We start from the raw sequence: 19346 nt of genomic DNA, 5'->3' as shown, positions 1-19346 counted from the left end.
CAATGGAACAGGACAGAGAACAAAGAAAGAAACCCACATAATTACAGCCAACTGATCTTTGACAAAGCAAACAAAAACATAAATTAATGGGGAAAGGACACCCTATTCAACAAATGGTGCTGGGATAGCTAGTAAGCCACATGTAGAAGAATGAATCTAGATCCTCATCTCTCACCTTATATAAAAATCAACTCAAGATAGATCAAAAACTTAAATCTATGACCTGAAACTATAAAAATTCTAGAAGATAACATCAGAAAAACCCTTCTAGACATTGGCTTAGGCAAAGACTTCATGACAAAGAACCCAAAAGCAAATGCAACAAAAACAAAGATAAATAGGTGAGACTTAATTAAACAAAAGAGCCTCTGCACAGCAATAGGAACAGTCAGCAGAGTAAACAGACAACCCACAGAGTGGGAGAAAATCTTCACCACCTACACATCTGGCAAAGGACTAATATCCAGAATCTACAAGGAACTCCAATAAATTAGCAAGAAAAAAACAAACAATCCTATCAAAAAGTGGGCTAAGGACACGAATAGACAATTCTGAAAAGAAGACATACAAATGACCAACAAACATATGAAAAAAATGTTCAATATCACAGATGATCAGGGAAATGCAAATCAAAACTACAATGCGATACTTTATTCCTGCAAGAATGGCCATAATTAAAAAATCAAAAAACAGTAGATGTTGGCGTAGATATGGTGAACAGAGAATACTTCTACGCTGCTGGTGGGAATGTAAACTAGTACAGCCACTATGGAAAACAGTGTGGAGATTCCTTAAAGAACTAAAAGTACAACTACTATTTGATCCAGCAATCCCACTACTGGGTATCTACCCAGAGGAAAAAAGTCATTATATGAAAAAGATACTTTCACACACGTTTATAGCAGCACCATTCACAATTGCAAAAATGTGGAAACAACCCAGATGCTCGCCAATCGGTGAGTAGATAAAGAAACTGTGGTATATTTATATGATGGAGTACTACTCAGCCATAAAAATGAATGAGTTAATGGCATTTGCAATGACCTGGATAAGACTGGAGACTATTATTCTAAGTGAAGTAACTCAGGAATAGAAAACCAAACATCGTATGTTCTCATTCATAAGTGGGAGCTAAGCTATGAGAATGCAAAGGCATAAGAATGACACAATAGACTCTGGGGACTCAGGGGAAAAGGGTGGGAAGGGGGCGAGGAATAAAAGACTACAAGTAGGGTGAAGTGTATACTGCTTGGGTGATAGGTGCACCAAGATCTCACAAATCACCACTAAAGAACTTACCCATGTAACCAAACACCACCTGTTCTCCAATAACCTATGGAAATAAAAAAAATAAAATTAAAAAAAAAAAAAGAGAAAATAAGGCAAGGTTAAGAGTGATAGTTCTGTTAGACAGAATGGTTAGGGAATTTATCTCTGAAAAAGTAATACTCAAGGAGATTTTAGAAGGAAAGATAGAAGCAATACCTGTGGCTCTCTGAAGGAAGGGTGCTCCAAGAAGAGGGAACAGCAAGTGCAAAGGCCTGGAGGAAAAAGGATGCTCGTTTTGTTGCCAGGACAGCAAGAAAACCAAGGAAATTAGAATAGAATGAGGGAGAGTAGTGGCAAGAAATGGAATCAGAAACACAAATAGCAGCCAATTCACTTGAGGACTGGTGGGTCATGAAAAGGGCTTTGGCTTATATTCTGAGTGAAACAGAGACCCATTAATGGTTTTAAGCAGAGGAGAGGCATGACCTGACTTAATTTTTAAATGATCACTTGAATTTTTGTTTGGGTAAAAACCCACAGTGAGGTAAGAAGGGGGAGCAAAGCTAGAAACAGGGAAACCCATGACAGGGAAACTGCACTTTTCAAAGTAACACATGAAGGTGGTTTGAACAGAGATGGAAATTGGTGAAATGGTGTGAAGTAGTCAGATCCTGAATATACTTTACAGGTAGAGTCAACAGAACGTGTTGGAGAATTGGTTATTCCTTTTCTCTCTGCTGTTTCTAGTGTTTCCTTCATTCCTTAAAGCTAGGCAAGATTATGTCCTTTTGGGTTTCATATTTATTTTTAAAGATTGCTAAGCAGTGGAAAATGATGACATTTAAGTTTTATCTCCTTTTCTATTACCTGTTATTGAACAGCAAGATAGGTAACAGATATGAAGACTAGCAAAGTATCTTCAAGGGCCCAGAAATGAAAATAGTTACACCTTAGAGCTGTACAGGATGAACCTCTACTGCTAGGACTATTAGCACAGTCAACTCTGCCTGGGCACTGTAATACGAAAGCATTAGATGAGAATATTGAGGGCTTAATAAACAACCATACACACCAAGTTCTGAAAATTAGTCAATCATAAACTCCAGCACTATTATTTTTAAAAGGGGAGCAAATAAAGTACAGTGAAACTATTATATACATATTTTGTCTTTGTACATATACATGTATATAGATATACATGTGTATATACATATATACACATATACTACATATATTACATGTACACATACTACATATACATGTATATGTAGCATATGTGTACACATATATACACGTATGTATACGTGTACACATATATGCACTTTTCTTAATTTTAGTTATATTGTTTTCAGATATAGTTAGGTAAAATTTAGTTTTCTTTGTTTGCCTAATTTTCTCACAAAATTTAATACATTTTATAGAATTTGAGCCACAAAATAGGCTACCATTAAAAAGAAACAATCAGAGAACAGAAAATTGACTTTTTGGAAATTAAATTTCAACTAACAAAAATATCAAAAGTTGAGAAAATAAAATATTCAGAGATAAACAGATTAAAAATATGTGAGGGAACTTAATAAATAAGAAAAATCAGTTCACAAGTTCTAATGCACCATTAACATGAGTTTCATAAAGATAGGGAGAAAAGAAGAAGAAAGAAATGATCAAAGGTACAATGGAAGAAAAGTACCTAAAGCTAAATAAAGACAGTTGTTTCCAGATTGTACAGAATCATCAAGTCCTGAGAAGAATACATTTTAACAGAGCCATATCTGGAGGAATTTCAGTAGTGAAAAGATAAAGATCCTAATAAACATGTGAATAGGGGAAAAAGTTATCTAAGAAAGACAAAATCAGACTGGCATCAGATATCTATCTCATAAGCAATACTAGATGAAAGGTAACAATGTACCAATGTTTCCCAAGTTCTGAGAAAAAATTACTTTGAACTTATGGTTCTAATCACAATAATTTATGAATGCACTATGAGGAAAAATAAAAGGTATTTTGGACATGTAAGGACTCAGCACAATATTTGTAAAAACCTCTGTTTTTTTTTTTTTTTTTTTTAGAAGAAAAACAGTAGTAAAAAGAAAAATAATAATCAAATACAAAGACATGAGACTAAAGCATTAATAGACATAGCCAGGAGAAAAATGAGAAGAAATTCTAAATTAGAACAGAAAAATCAGACTTCAAGAAGAAAGTGTATTTCATTCATCAAATGGTATAATTAAGAAATCTGAAAAAATCATTGTGATACGATGGAAATGTTTCTTCTGTCAACAAGAACAAAAAATGCAATTAAAAATTTCAAGAAAACTGGAATGCTTACAGGAAAATCTAAGTCCAAATGTGAAAGAAACAAAAATGTGGCATAATTTTGAGGAACTGAAAGAATGTAGCAAAAGGGAATCCATTTTACCCTAATGCTTAAAGTAGCATCCTTAGAACAAGCTAAGTTTTAGTGTCACAGGATCAGTTTTTCCTTTTCTACATGTTCAACCATACTGCTTGGTGTTACAGTGAATTTTATTTATTACAATCATGACATTGTAAATGATGGGTTTTCTTCTTCAATTAGCACTGAGAAATGAAGCACAAAGGAATTAACTATAGATGCAAACCAGAATATAAATATTATAAATTTAGCAATAGGAAGTAATGATATGGAATACAGGAGTTCACAGAAGGCAAGAAAAGTAGCTGGAATTGAAGAATATTAACTTTCACATCTTACATAGTGGAGACTCAGAAAGGTATGGTCTGACACTGATAAATAATTTTTTAAAGCAAATGTATCATTGTGCATAAGAATAATAAAGGCATACTTATGACTGTAGTATTTAAAATATTTTTGTTTGTTTGTTTGTTAGCATACTCCTATGTATTTTGAAAAGTCACTGTGGAAACTAAGCAACCAATCAAACATTTCGTGTTCTGTATTTCCCTAAGTGCAAACTTAGAAAGGTACTCCAGAGTATCCCAACTTATACATGGCAATAATCAGTAAGTGTTATTGAGGGTCTGCTATTCATTTGTTTGCATGATAATTATTGTGGGAAATTCAATAGATATATAAGATGTGATCCTAGTTCTCAAAGAAACTTCAATCTCAATGAAAGCTAACAGTTTCTGACATATAAATAATGTATTTTTAAACCATTAACTATTTTAAGAGACATTCAAAAACATCTTTCACATGGGCTCAAAATTCTGTGACACTGCCATGTAAGGAATTTCCATTCTCACAGGAAGCTCCTGATTAGCACACCAAGACAATTTTCTTTTCTTTTTTTTTTTTTTTTTTTTTGAGACGGAGTCTCCCTCTGTTACCCAGGCTGGAGTGCAATGGCACAATCTCAGCTCACTGCAACCTCTGCCTCCTGAGTTCAAGTGATTTTCGTGCCTCAGGCTCCTGAGTGGCTGGGATTACAAGCGCCCGCCATCACACCTGGCTACTTTTTGTATTTTTTAGTAGAGACGGGGTTTCGCTATGTTGGCCAGGTTGGTTTCAAATTCCTGACCTCAGGTGATCTGCCCGCCTCAGCCTCCCAATGTGCTGGAATTACAGGTATGAGTCACCACACCCGGCCGACTATCATCTATCTTTAAGCAAAGTATGCCAAAATTTTGTCTCTTCTTCCTAAAAATATGATATAAAATAGAGGAAAAACCAGTAATATCTACAGTCCTTAGTACTTTCTAAATCATGCCTGCTATCGTTTAATATTTCTATGGACAAACTTGTATTATTTCATTGTATCTAATAAAGATAATAAAGGATGATAGTGAAAGGATGGTACTATGAGCTCATAATTTATATCTTGATTGAAACAATAAAAGGGATGGAAGTAATCCTTCATCTCTTCCTCCTTGAGCCAATCTTCAGAGGCTGTGCTGTTACACTTGTGCAATCTCCCTGTCAGGTCCCAATACTGAGAAAGCTATGCCAACTCTAGCACCTGTTCAGGCAACTGGGAACTCACACCTTTTGAGCAGAGGCTAGAAGCATCCTGGGAAAATCCTCAACTGACCAGTCTATGAGTCCTATTAATTTTCATCTCATTATGCTTTAAAAAAAATCAAAGTATTGATTATTTCCTATGAGTCTCTATATTCCAGAAGGGTAAAGACGATGGCTTTCTTCTTGCTTGATACACAGTTGCTCAACACATGCTTGAAGAGTAAACAAATATTCATTCAATCACTACAATTTTGCCAAGTAACATGCTGGCTGTTTTATTTATGTTACTTCATCTGATCCTCTCAGTAATCCAAGAGATAAGAATTATTAGTTGTTCTCATTTTACAGGTGGAGAAGCAGATTCACAAATGCTAAAGCAACCTGAATATGACATACACAGCTAACAAAAAGGAAAGTCAAGATTCTAAACTAGATCTTCCTATTGCATGATCTCACTTACATGTAGATCTAAAGAAGTCGAACTCATACAAGCAGGGAGTAACATGGTGGTTGCCATGGGCTGGGTAGTAGGGGAAATAGGTTGGTCAAAGGGTACACAGCTTCAGTTATACCAGATGAATATTTAATACATTCTGGAGATCTAATGTACATCAGAGTGATTGTAGTTAGTACTGTATGGTATCCTTGACTACATGTGAGTAGCTCTTAAGTGTTCTCACCATAAATACAAAAAAATGACTGAGAGGTGATGGACGTGTGAATTAGCTTGATTGTAAAATCACTTCACAATGTATATGTATATTAAAACACCACATTGTATCCCTTAAACATGTACAGTTTTGTCGACTGTTTACTTGTCAATTATACCTCAATAAAGGTGGAACACACACATACACACTCTTGAATCTTTCTAGCTCCAAACACCAGACTGCTTGTTGGCATACAACTGTTTAAGAGTTGATTTACATTGATTATGCACAAAGAGACAATGGAGATTTGCAAATAGGGAGATTCCATAGATAATTCAAAATTTATAGAGAAGTTATTTAACCCCATGTCTTGGTTTCTTCCCTAGTAAAGTGGGGAGAGAAATAGCACCAACAAAAATATAGATGATGTAAGAATTAGATAATCTCTGGAAAGTGCTTAGCATGGTACTTAACCCAACATAAGAACTTAATCAATAGTAGCTATTATTAGAAATATATATGGCTTTTATGCTATTTGAGGGAACTGACTTTACCTTCCCATGCCTTCATTTTCTCATCTGCAAATGCAAGGAATGGGGTTAGTGAATCTCTAAAGTCCTTTCGGCTGGTAACAATCCATGATTCTATGTTTGAAAATAAACTATGTTTTTGATGAATTGTTTACTGAAATACTGCAGTGAAGGTGGTGGCAATCCAGGTGGCAGTGTCTTATAAGCAGTTAGAAACAGCTCTAGTTTACAAATCTAGATCTAAAATACAAAAATATATTCAAACACACACATACATACACAGAATTAAATCTATAATTCAGGGAAAAAGATGAAAAGCTCAAAAAAGGTAGATTAAAAAGTCTGATAATTTGTTACAAGCAGGAAAAAGAGTTTAAAACAGATATTTTAAACATTCATAATTTGTGATAGAAAATTTATTAATTGAAAAATTTATAGTCTCCTGATTTTTACATTTTTTTCTCATCCTTTTAGACAATTATCCATGCCAAGCACAGTTGCTGGTGTTTACTTCATAAATACCACTAGTTTATCACTGCATATTTTCCAAAATTACTTCTCACCTTTTCTTTCTCTTTATCATTAATCTATCACACAAAAGGGGATTTTCTCCCCGTATTATTGCAGATAGAGGCTCTTCAATAGAATCCTAATGTTAAGCAAAATAGTTCTATACAAACATAGTGGTTTTGGAAAGTATTTCTAGATGTAATACGAATGGCATATTTTCACAAATAAAATGTAAATAATAGATAAACACTTAAAACAAGAAAATGCAGCTCTTGCTCCAACTCTCTGTTTCTATGAAGGTATGCAGCAACGTTATTAAAGATGGTGAAGTAACTATACTAGCTTCTACAAGAGTTTGAGTCAGCTTGGTTATGAAAGACAGTAACACTCCTCAGGGCTTGTCACCTTCAGTTCTTGAATACTAAAGTGCTTACTTGCTTGTCAGGGTTAAAAGCTACTATTTTAAGTTCAAAGTGAAAAGTTCCTTTCAGGTGGTAATGATAGTTTAAAATAAACAATGTGGGGCAGGGAAAAGCCTCCTTTAGGCATCTACCATGTTTCCCCTTCAGTCAGGACAGTGCTTTCTTATTCTGTATCAATATTCATGATCCAGGTCATTAAACAGTTAGTGAGACAAACACCACTCTTTATCCCTGTACCCCATTGTTAAACAACTGCAGGCTTCAGAATTCTGGAGCTGTGTATAAATGTGAAAGCTCCATGTGTTTGACCATGTGGGAAGGCATTAGGGTAACCTGGGACTCCTATGCAAGAGAGAACTCCCTCGCACGAATGTTATCATCACCAAGCAAACTGTTTGTTTTGTATGTTTGGTGCCTCAGCTGTCTTCTACAGGAACCATATAAAAGTAGTTTATACAAAAGACCCTGAAGATTTTGAGCACCTTCAAGATATTAGGGAAAATGCAAGACATCAGTATTTTTTTGTTTTATATTTCTAGACAGAGACTTTTACTATAGTCTGTTTAACCACTTCTACCAAAGAGGATTCAGCTTAAATATGAAAAGTTCAAAACACATACATACACTTAGTAGTAACTGAAAAAAGATGAACAGCCTAAAATTTCCACATTGCTCCTTGGTATGCATCACATTCAATCCACCATTCTGATATTTTATAATACAGAGACAACTGTCACTCAGTCTCATCTTTATGAAGACAGTCTATGCACTGAATACATCAATGTTTATTGCATGCTTGCCCCTTCAAGTGAAACTAAAGTACAGTCAAATGATAGTTATATTTAAATCCTTTTAGCAGAAATTCATTAACTTATAGCCTTAATCAAATTCTGAGCACTTGCAGCTTATATCCATATATGATTTACTGTGAAACAGAGGTCTGAGAAAGAAGGAAAATATTAATGTTCTAATAAAAGATAAGATGATTTTTGTTAATGCTCAAGAGTGTTCAGTTACAGCTCTGCTCTGTGCAGGAAAAGTACACTCATAAGTAATTTCACCCAAGCTTTTACTATTTAGGCCGAGGATAATTGAGAGAAATACATCATTTCTAGTCCGGCACTAAAAAAGCAAGTAGATAAATCAAGCAAATAAGAACTTTTAAAAATCTATAACCTACTCTCACCATATCTTAATGCAATGTATCGGAAATGTACAATAATAAATTATAAGTGATAAACACTAAAGAAGTAATATCTTTTCATACCCAGAAGGCTGTTTTTGCTCTGCAACAGAATGAAAAAATATCTATCCTTAGATTTTATTGTTAAATGAGTCACTCTTTTGGTAATTTCTTCTAAATGAGAACAGCTTTAGATGTTAAATGGCTAAAACCTGAGTTTCTATATGTAAAAGATTTGGTCAGATAATATTTAAATTATGCCAAATATAAAGTTCTCTTATACCAAATATTACTTAAAGAAAAACACCTGTAATCCCAGCATTTTGGGAGGCCGAGGCAACTGGGTCACGAGGTCAGGCGTTCAAAACCAGCCTGGCCAAGATGGTGAAACCCCGTCTCTACTAAAAATACAAAAATAAGTCGGGTGTCATGGCAAGTGCCTGTAATCCCAGCTATCCGGGAGCCTGAGGCAGAGAATTGCTGGAACCCAGGAGGTGAAGGTTGCAGTGAGCCGAGATCGCTCCGCTTCACTCCAGCCTGGGCGACAGAGGCAGACTCTGTCAAAATAAATAAATAAATAGCAAAAATAATTAAAATAAAACAGATTTGGTGATTGGTTTAGCTCTTGGGAAATAAATAAATAGCAAAAATAATTAAAAAAAACAGATTTGGTGATTGGTTTAGCTCTTGGGAAAAGATCCTTTATTTTTAAAAAATATTTCATTTATAGTATCACATTTCAAAGACTGATTTTTCCTATCTTTAGAAAGGTAGTGTAATTACAAAAACAAATTCTATGAAAGAAGCAGTCAAATGAGCTAACTTTTCAATTAACTATAAATTAATTCTTTGATGATCTAATTTCAATTCTTTGTTAGGCAAGAAGCCTTCTACTTTGGATGGTCAATGATGACATCCATCTCAAATGATCCTTAGATGTAATACAAAAAGAACTCAAATTCTGCTCATACTTTAAATATTCAAACCAGTCTGCTTACAGCTAATGAATAGCACCAATACACATACACCAAATACACATGGTTAGACATTTAAATTCTTGATGTCTTATTTTTTTAAATTCCAACTTGCTTTGTATTGATAAAAATAAATGAAAAGCTCTAAAAATCAATTTGGGATAGAAGGCACATTCCCTAAATATAGAGACTTAAGGCTTTGTTGTTGTTTTAGCTCTAGGTCTTGATATGAAATTAAAAATGAAGGAGGGTTGAGAGAATTTACTGAGGATGAGGAAAGGGGAGAGACAGGTATAATAGTATACTAAAGAGCATGATTAACCAAGAGTTTTCTTGAGTATTTTCTGTTCTGACTGTTTAGTATGGGAAGTCATTCATGAATTCTCTTTTTAAGATCTTACAAATATAAAAAAAAAAAAAAAAAATTTTTGAGACGGGGTCATGCTCTGTCGCCCAGGCTGGAGTGCAGTGGCGCGATCTCGGCTCACTACAACCTCCGCCTCCCGGTTCAAGCGATTCTCCTGCCTCAGTCTCCCGAGTAGCTGGGATTACAGGCTTCTGCCGCTACGCCCGGCTAATTTTTGTATTTTTAGTAGAGACGGGGTTTCACCGTGTTGGCCAGGATCGTCTTGATCTCTTGACCTCATGAGCCACCCGCCTCGGCCTCCCAAAATGCCGAGATTACAGGCGTGAGCCACAGTGCCCGGCCAAGATGTAATTTTTTAAAGGCATTTTGTGAGGCTGGGAGGCAGGTATGCAAACCTCAGGTAAATTACAAGGGTACTGTGAATTATAATCAGATCCAAAGCATCATCTGCTCACGTTTCCCCACATCACAAAAATGATTTGGCATGACTAGTTCTGTTTGCTGCAGTGCATAAAAAGATTAATCTTAGCCGGGTGCGGTAGCTCACGCCTGTAATCCCAGCACTTTGAGGGGCCGAGTCGGGCTGATCACCTGAAGTCGGGATTTCACCACCAGGCTAACCAACATGGAGAAACCCCCTCTCTACTAAAAATACAAAATTAGCTAGGCGTGGTGGGGCATGCCTATAATCCCAGCTACTTGGGTGGCAGAGGCAGGAGAATCGCTTAAACCGGTGAGGCGGGGTCGCAGTGAGCCGAGATCGCGGCGCCATTGCACTCCAGCCTTGGCAACGAGAGCGAAACTCCGTCTCACAAAAATAAAAATCAATAAATAAATAAAAGTAAAAAAGATTAATCTTGTATTTAGGCACAGCTTTTGAGGCTTTTGTAGGAAAACCGTGCGTTAGGGAAGATCCTGACCCAAACACCTTGATCTTTGGTTCATGACCCTATCAGAGCCAGACAAGGGCTCGCTGACCATGAATTAAACTGTGTTGATTCCTCCGCCCACAGACACTCAAAGCTTACTCTCTCCACTGTTACATAAGAGTCTCTGGAATCCTAGGATAGTGTTTGTAAATAGTGCTGCCACGTGCACGGTACCCACGTGTCAAATGTTGATGTGACCGCGGGTAACTGGAGGGAGAGAAAGCTTCTACAATTTCCAAAGAGAAACCTACTATTTTTTTGGCCCTAAAAATGATCATACAGATGTCAAGGAATTATCTCTAACTAAGAGTGATTTGTCTTTTCTTTCTTTTTTTCCAAAAAAAAAGAGGAAGAACTGGAATTTTTTTTTCCTGTTGCATTTCTTGTAATCTAAATTAACTGCTCTACCTAATTCAATTTAGAATCAGTTTTATAATTTAAGCAATGCATTCTGAATGCACTTTCTACTGCCTCTATTTGCAAGACTTATTCTTGCTCACTCATTTACTTTAGTGTAAACTGGGATATGAGAGATGGATTACATAAAAACCAGAGATATACACTAAGTAGGCAAATGACTTACAAAGTTATAATTTACACCCAATTAAATTACAACATGACTCATTCAGCATTCAATGGCTTTCCATGGGTGAAGAAAAAAGAATTAGTATTTTACCTCTCTTCCTATCTCAGATTTCACCTTCATCTACATTCATTATATCTTTTGCAGTGGGTCTGTGAACAGAAAACAAGTAAACTCCATTCCTTAAACACTTGAATTCTTATCAATACTAGAGAAAAATTTCAATGTCAACAACTAAATTTTTAACTCCTAAATATAAAGAGTTTCCCAAAAACCCTGAGGATTAAGGCATGACTAATTATAACAATGCAAAAATAAATAAATAAATGAAGAAAAACTGTCAGTAGTAAATTAAACTCAATGTATTTTAAAAAATATTCTGACTTCAACAAAACCCAAGAATTGTCTTTAAAGTCACTTTAAAATGCCATACCCTAGATTTCCCATGCTCTTGAAAAACATGTTAATAAAAATGTTTTAAAATTACAATATATGTTTAAAAAATTAGTTGATGTCCGTAAAATTTCTTATTTGAAACAAGAACCACATTTTTTTTAACAGTAAATAAATTGTTTCAAAGTAAATAAGTTGTAACAGTAAATAAGTTGGTGTTGGAGTGGTGGCTCATGCCTGTAATCCCAGCACTTTAGGAAGTGAAAGTGGGTGGATCACTAGAGGTCAGGAGTTCAAGACCAGCCTTGCCAACATGGCAAAACTCTGTTTCTACTAAAAATGCAAAAATTAGCCAGGCATGGTGGCTGGCACCTATAATCCTAGCTACTCGGGAGGCTGAGACAGGAGAATCGCTTGAATCCATGAGGAGGAGGCTGCAGTGAGCCAGGATCATGCCACTGCACTCCAGCCTGGGCAAGAGAGTGAGACTCTACCAAAAAATATAAAATAAAATAAAAAAAAAATAGAAATTTTTAGTTCCCACAGTTACTAACCAAATGTCTTTTTCAAGTTTGCTTTTCAGTAGAAATACATAATTAAATCTTAGCCATTAATAAGGGGAGCCAAAAGCAAAATGTCTATTAGCTTTGCTTTCTGCCAGTGTTTTTCCACAAGCTGTAATGTGGAAGACAACTCCAAAAGTAAAGTACTACCTTGTTTTACATTCAACTTACGTAGATAATATAACTTCACTGGAGAAAAAAACATTTCAGTGGCTAAATTGGAAGAAAGATAAAATTGACAAGACAAAGTTTAAAGTATGTTTTTTCCTGGTACAATGTATCTGTTTGTACTAAAATAATTATTTACTAAAATAAATAATTTATGTGGTAAGAATCTTTAGTTGTGAGATTTTTTCTTCCTTCATTTTTGAAAGGTACCCACTTATGGTATTCTTCTTTTCATCAGTTACATTTTGTATATTAAAATAGGAATATAAATGAATTAATATTTTAATAACTCAATTCACGTTTTAAGATGTTCACTCTGATTTGATGAACTATCAGATACTGTATTTGTAGAAATGGTTTCTTCTTCTGTTATGATGTATATAGTATAGTACACAGTATAACAAACAAAAAGCTAATAATCATCTGAACTAATTACAGGGTGCTAAAAGTGATCCTTTTAATGCAAATATCATGAAAAGTTATAAAAGAGCTGAGATAACTTTACAGTCAATGGAAAATATAAAAATTCTATAACTTCAAAGCAAGAGACTTCAAATAAAAGCAGGAAAAGTGCTAAAAGAACAAACAGGTTAAAAAATTAATAAGACGAGGACAGTATATTATGGATAGAATCTGGGTGTGGTATCACTGTATTACTCTCAAATTCTGGTGCTCTACTTCAGAGGCAGCACAACTAATAATCATGGTAATTTTTAATGAATGCCCTTCTTAGTGCAGCCAGGTAAGAAAAACAGGAACAATAACTCAGATACCATGCTATGTTATCTGGCTTTCATTATCCCTATTGAAGCTTTCTTTTTTTTTTTTTTTTTTTTAATGCATTATCTATTTCAGGAGAAACTACTATAATAACAACTCATTTGAGAGATGGATGAATGTTCTCATTAATGTATAATGTGGACATAGAAGCTAGATTTAACACTGCATCAAGAAAATAAGTGATTTGGTAAGGCAGGTTTTAGCAATGGCTAATGAGGCACATCAACTGTAATTAAAATTACCATTACTTTTACCCACCCACAGAACAAACTGTGACAAATCTCAAAATGTTAAAAGTAGCAAATTAAAAATATCAATACTCTATATGGCATACCTAAATGTCAGACTGCCTGCATTTCTATGCCTGAACATAGGCAATTCCCTTTGAAGAGAGTAGTACATCAGCAAAAATTCACAGCCCATTTTTCTTCTTTTGAATATGGTGTATCTTCCGTATAAATTACTTATAAAAAGCAAAGCTAAAAATTAACAACAAATCAAAATATTCCTAATATGTGAGAACAGATTTACATTTTTTGGAAGTGCGTTATAAAGCAAAGATGAAGTACTACACTCAAACTTGTGAACAACTTTTTTAGAATTATAGAGATACTAGTACAAAAATTTATAGTCAGCTGAGGTGGTTCATAAAGTTTTAAGAAAAACAAGAGAGGGTGAAGATAAGTAAGCTACTCATTTCTCCAGTAAGGAGAACAGAACCTAAATTATATTTTACTGCTTTCCATAACCATCACTACACCAACTTCTTGAGGGGTCTAACATGAGCATCTATCTTGGGCTTGCCACACATATTCAACAAATCTACAAATAGATGCTATGATCATACTCTTAAAAAGCAAAATTCTATAGTTACTCATTGAAAAAGTGATCATAACAATCATATAAAGACAATATACTTCCTTATTGGGTACAATCATATGTTTATCTTAAATATGTCTCTGAACCGTAGCCTAAAGCTCACCGTTTCCAGATCAGTGAATTTTCTCCATTCTGGTTATCAGTCATGGTCCCAAGGTATGGGATCCAACTGGCTGCAACCCAACGTTCTCATGAGAATAAAAAGGGAGAGAAGCATTGCAAAACAAGAATGTCTGGTATCTAGAATTACATAAGATTAGAAATTCAAATACAATCAACCCCAAGTTATTCACCCTGTGTGTCCAAAACTACAAGTCATAGTTCCATAGGGACTAGTGTTAAAAATCTGCACTCATTTTACTATTAAGTGGTTTGTAGAAGTTCTGCTGGTATTTGTAAATACTTGCGGCCATGCGTAGCAAAGATGGAGAGCCATCATCATTCGGGCCCTAACTGTTTCTCACTTTGTCCTGGCATTATGAAGACTGCTGCAGAGCAACTCCCTTTTCGACCTTATTTTACATCTTCAACATGTCACAATATCATTTAACAGAAAAAGAGTCACTTGCTTAAACCCTATGAGATACTTTCCCATTTTAATTTTAAGATCTGAAACATGACAAGTGGAGATATAAACAGTTAACAAACTCAAAGTTTTGAAGTTTATTCTCTGCCCTGCATTGCCCTTCTGTTTTCGCACAGATAAGACATTAATACCCCCCAGATCTAGTAATTTGTTATTATTTCTAGATTATTAAACCGCACTTTGTAGCAATTCAAACAAGAACAGCAGTTTTTATAGATATTCCTTCTTTTTTTTTTTTTTGAGAGAGAAGGTCTTACTTTGTCACCCAGGCTGAAGTGTGGGGGCACCAACATGACTCACTGCAGCCTCAACTTCCCAGGCTCCAGCCATCCTCCCGCCTCAGCCCCATAAGTACCTAGAACTACAGGGATGTGCCACGACACCCAGCTAACTTTTGCATTTTTTGTAGAGATGGGGTTTTGCCATGTTGCCCAGGCTTGTCTCCAACTCCTGAGCTCAAGAGACCCACCCGCTTTGGGCTGGCAAAGTGCTGGGATTACAGGTGTGAGCACCGTGCCCAGTCACATTCCTTTTAACACTTGGGTTACATCCCCTGAACTGAGTGGCTAGGTAACTAAAGACATCTGAAAAAGTGTCTTGTACCTATACATTAAGTCCTGTTTACCAAGTCATATAACCTATCACTATCTATTGAATCTTCCCATATAAGCTCTAAAGGCTATTGTTATCACGAAATACAATGCCAACTTTTGAGTGATTAAGTATCTTTCTCATCTATAAGAGGATGTTTTACAGACTAATCTCAAATTCCTGGCCTCCTGCCTGTGCCCCCCAAAGTGCCAGGATTACAGGCATAATAAAACTCCTTAATGCCATCTTCCTAGAAAGATACGCTTAGCCTCATTCAATCCAAACAGTTCCTGCATTTCTTTTGAATGAGATGTAAGATATTTTCTGACATAACATAAATCAAATAACTATATTCATTTTTATAACAACAGCTTTTTGAAATATAATTGACATACAATAAATTCATTCTTTTAAAGCACATAATTCAGTGGGTTTTAGCATATTCAAAGAGTCGGGCAATCATTACTACCTAATTATAGAATATTTCATCATCCCCAAAAGAAATCTCATACTTATCAGCAGTCACCTCCCTCCCACCCCAGCCCCTAGTAATAACTAGCTAACTTTGTCTCCTTAGATTTGCCTATTCTGAATGTTACTTAAAATTGAATGCATATCATACGTGGCCTTTGTTATGCCTCTCAGATTCACCTGTGTCACAGCATTTATCAATAATCCATTCCTTTATATTGCTTAATAATATTTCACTGTATGGATATACCACAATTTGTTTATTCACTCATGACCTGATAGACATTTGGGTAGTTTCCATTTTTTACCATTATTAATAATGTTGTAATGAACATTTGGCTACAAGTTTTTATGTGAACAACTGTATGCATTTTAAATCTCCTTTTATGACTTGCTCTACATAGTCCACATTATATACTTTTACAACTATCAATGATAATGAGGAAGTATAATATAGTGATTAAAAGATTTGGCACTAAAGATAGACTGCTTAACTCAAATGCTGGCTAAGCCTAAGCCATATATTGGCTGTATGAACTTAAGGAAGTTATTTAACCTTACTGGGATTCAGTTTCCTCATTCATAAACAGGGATAAGAATAATACCTATCTCTAGGGTTGTGATGAGAATTAAATGACACCAACTTACTCTGTCACAAAGCAACTTAAAATATTTTTAACATAAGGGCCATTCTATCAAAAAAAGAAAACAAAAACTTATATTCTGACACACATTTTAATATGGCATAATAGCACAATCACATGATTGATAAGATGCTAAACCTTTGTGCTAAACTTCTCTGTTTTGAGGAAAAAAAGGCTTAAAAATATGTGATCATGTGATTAAAGGGTATAAAACAAAACACACAAAATGAGTACAACTTAAACTGAGAACATCTGAATAAGATTAGCAGGCCATATCAATGTCAGTATCATGGTTGTGATATGATATTATAGTTTTGCAAAATGTTGCCACTGGGGGAGATTGAGCAAGTGTATGTGGAATCTCTCTGTATTATTTCATACAATGGCATATGAATCTATAATTATCTCAATAAATATTTTAATTAAAAATATATGATCCCATATAAGTTTACTGAAAAGTATTCACTGTTGCGCTTAAAATGGGTGGCTTTTATAGGGCAACTGCCATAGCCTATAGAAATTAAATGTAAGGAAAACACACCATTACTCCTACCATCATCACCGTAACCAAGACACCTAACACTATTTTTCTCTTATACATTGAAAATAGATTATACCAGGCACGGTGGCTCACACCTGTAATTCCAGCACTTTGGGAGACTGGGGAAGTCAGATCACTTGAGAACAGGAGTACGAGACCAGCCTGGCCAACATGGTGAAACCCTGTCTGTAATAACAATAGAAAAATTAGCCAGGTTTCGTGAGGCACGCTCCTAATCCCAGCTACTCTGGAGGCTGAGACAGGAGAATCACTTGAACCTGGAAGGCAGGTTGCAGTGAGCCGAGATCACGCCACTGCACTCCAGCCTAGGTGACAGAGCAAGATACCATCTCGGGGGGAAAAAAAAGGAAAAGAAAATAGATTATACTTTTTTTTCTAGTTAAATTGTATGGTTTTTCACTAGTTCTATATCATCCATTAAATATTGACTGAGAGGTCAATAGTAGGTTCTATTAGGGAATAGAAAGACATAGAAATCAGTGCCTACCTTCCAATAGACAAAAAAGCAATGCAATGTGAAAGAAATATTTGTAGTATTTTTAGTCAAACAACCAGTTCATTTTATATCCTAGACTGTCCTTCAAAAACACTTCATCCCAATTTATTCTTCTCCTATTTATTACTTTTTTTTTTTTTTTTTTTTGAGACAGAGTCGCTCTGTCTCACCCAAGTTGGGGTACAGCAGAGCCATCTCAGCTCACTGCAGCCTCTCCCTCCTGGAGGGTTCAAGTGATTCTGTTGTCTCAGCCTCTAGAATAGCTGAGACTACAGGCATGTGCCACCATACCGGGCTAATTTTGTATGTTTAGTGGAGACGGGGTTTCACCATGTTGGCGAGCCTGGTCTCGAATTCCTGACTTCAGGTGATCCACCTGCCCCGGCCTCCCAAAGTGCTCGGATTACAGGCATGAGCCACCACGCCCAGGCTCAAGTGATTCTCAGGCTTCAGCCTCCCGAGTAGCTGGGATTACTGGTGTGCACCACCGTGTCCAGCTAATTTTGTATTTTTAGTAGAGATGGGGTTTCGCCATGTTGGCCAGGCTGGTCTCAAACTCCTGACCTCAAGTCATCCACGTGCCTTGGCCTCCCAAAGTGCTAGGATTACAGGCATGAGCCACTGCACCCGGCCTCGTCTCTTACTTTAATTCTCAGTTTATTTGGAACATGATTTCAAGTCAGTTTAGAGGAACAACTTTCAGTGAGTATAAAGCATTGAGTTCTGAATTTATTTTTATTTTTATTTTTTATTGAATAGAGACAGCTATCTCACTTTGTTGTCCAGGCTGGTCTAGAACTCATGACCTCAAGTGATCCTCCTGCCTTCGCCTCCCAAAGTGAGCCACCACACCCAGCCTGAGTTCTGAATTCTTAAACTGCAGGTAGGATGATATTATCACTGAATTTATTTTTACATATGTTATATATTGAATATTGAAAATATATAACATATGTAATATATATTATATTGAAAATCCATCTACTATCTGTTCCTTCTTTTTGAAGCATGACACATTTAACTACATGCCATTACAAATGAAGAAAACATAAATCAAAGCTGATAGAATGTGCTTTTTAGTTTGTTTGGTTTTGCTGTTGTTGTTACTGTTTGAGATATGGTCTCTCTCTGTTGCCTGGGTTGGAGTGTAGTGGTGCGATCATAGCTCACTGTAACTTAGAACGCTTGAGCTCAAGCCATCCTCCTACCTCAGCCTCCTGAGTAGCTGGGACTACAGGAATGTACCACCATGCCCCATTAATTTTTTCAATGTTTTGTAGAGAGTGGCACCTGGCTGTGTTGCCCAGGCTGGTCTCAAACTCCTGGCTTCAAGTGATCTCCCACCTTGGCCTCCTAAAGTGCTAGGATTACAGGCATGAGACACCACGTCCATCCAAAATTTGTTATTTGGAATGGACAACCAAATATCTATTCTATTGAGAAAAAGATTATATATCTATTTTAAGTCAGCAAGTTTCTGCAATGTACAATATAGGACAAAAATAATGCTGGAAATAAGCAGATATACATAATTCTTTTTGGATTGCAGTCACAGTGATTAACATGCTCTCACTTTCCCCTTTCCCTCCTGGAACCCTTCTCTCCTACTATACACCAAACCAACAGATGTACTGCATAACCTCCTTCAATAATGTCGCAGTATTCACTCAGTTTTGGCAGTGAGTCGAAATAGAAATTGGAGATCTAGACCAAGTAAATACTGTATATTTGGCAAAATCATTTGTGGTTGTGTTCTTCAGCACAGTTTCCCAGATAACCACCAGCTCTACTTGGCAACTGGTCTTTCCCACAGTTAAGGCTCCAATTGT

General features: G+C 35.8%; 1 protein-coding gene across 2 annotated transcripts in view; it reads right to left on the bottom strand.

Annotated features, from left to right (window-relative positions):
- The window catches only part of TET2 (tet methylcytosine dioxygenase 2), a 148125-nt gene that overhangs the window by 124664 nt on the left and 4115 nt on the right, over window positions 1–19346 (bottom strand). The window contains exon 2 of one of the 2 annotated variants that reach the window (XM_023220130.2): window positions 1300–1333. The exons of the other annotated variant lie outside the window; for it this stretch is intronic. The gene's annotated coding sequence lies outside the window, so the exon portion shown is untranslated. The remainder of the gene's footprint in view (window positions 1–1299; window positions 1334–19346) is intronic. 2 annotated transcript variants of the gene reach the window in all.

Source organism: Piliocolobus tephrosceles, chromosome 3 (assembly GCF_002776525.5).
Source record: "Piliocolobus tephrosceles isolate RC106 chromosome 3, ASM277652v3, whole genome shotgun sequence".
Classification (NCBI taxonomy): Eukaryota; Metazoa; Chordata; class Mammalia; order Primates; family Cercopithecidae; genus Piliocolobus; species Piliocolobus tephrosceles.
Note: the sequence above shows the minus strand (reverse complement) of the source record. Positions and strands in the feature narration are given on the sequence as shown.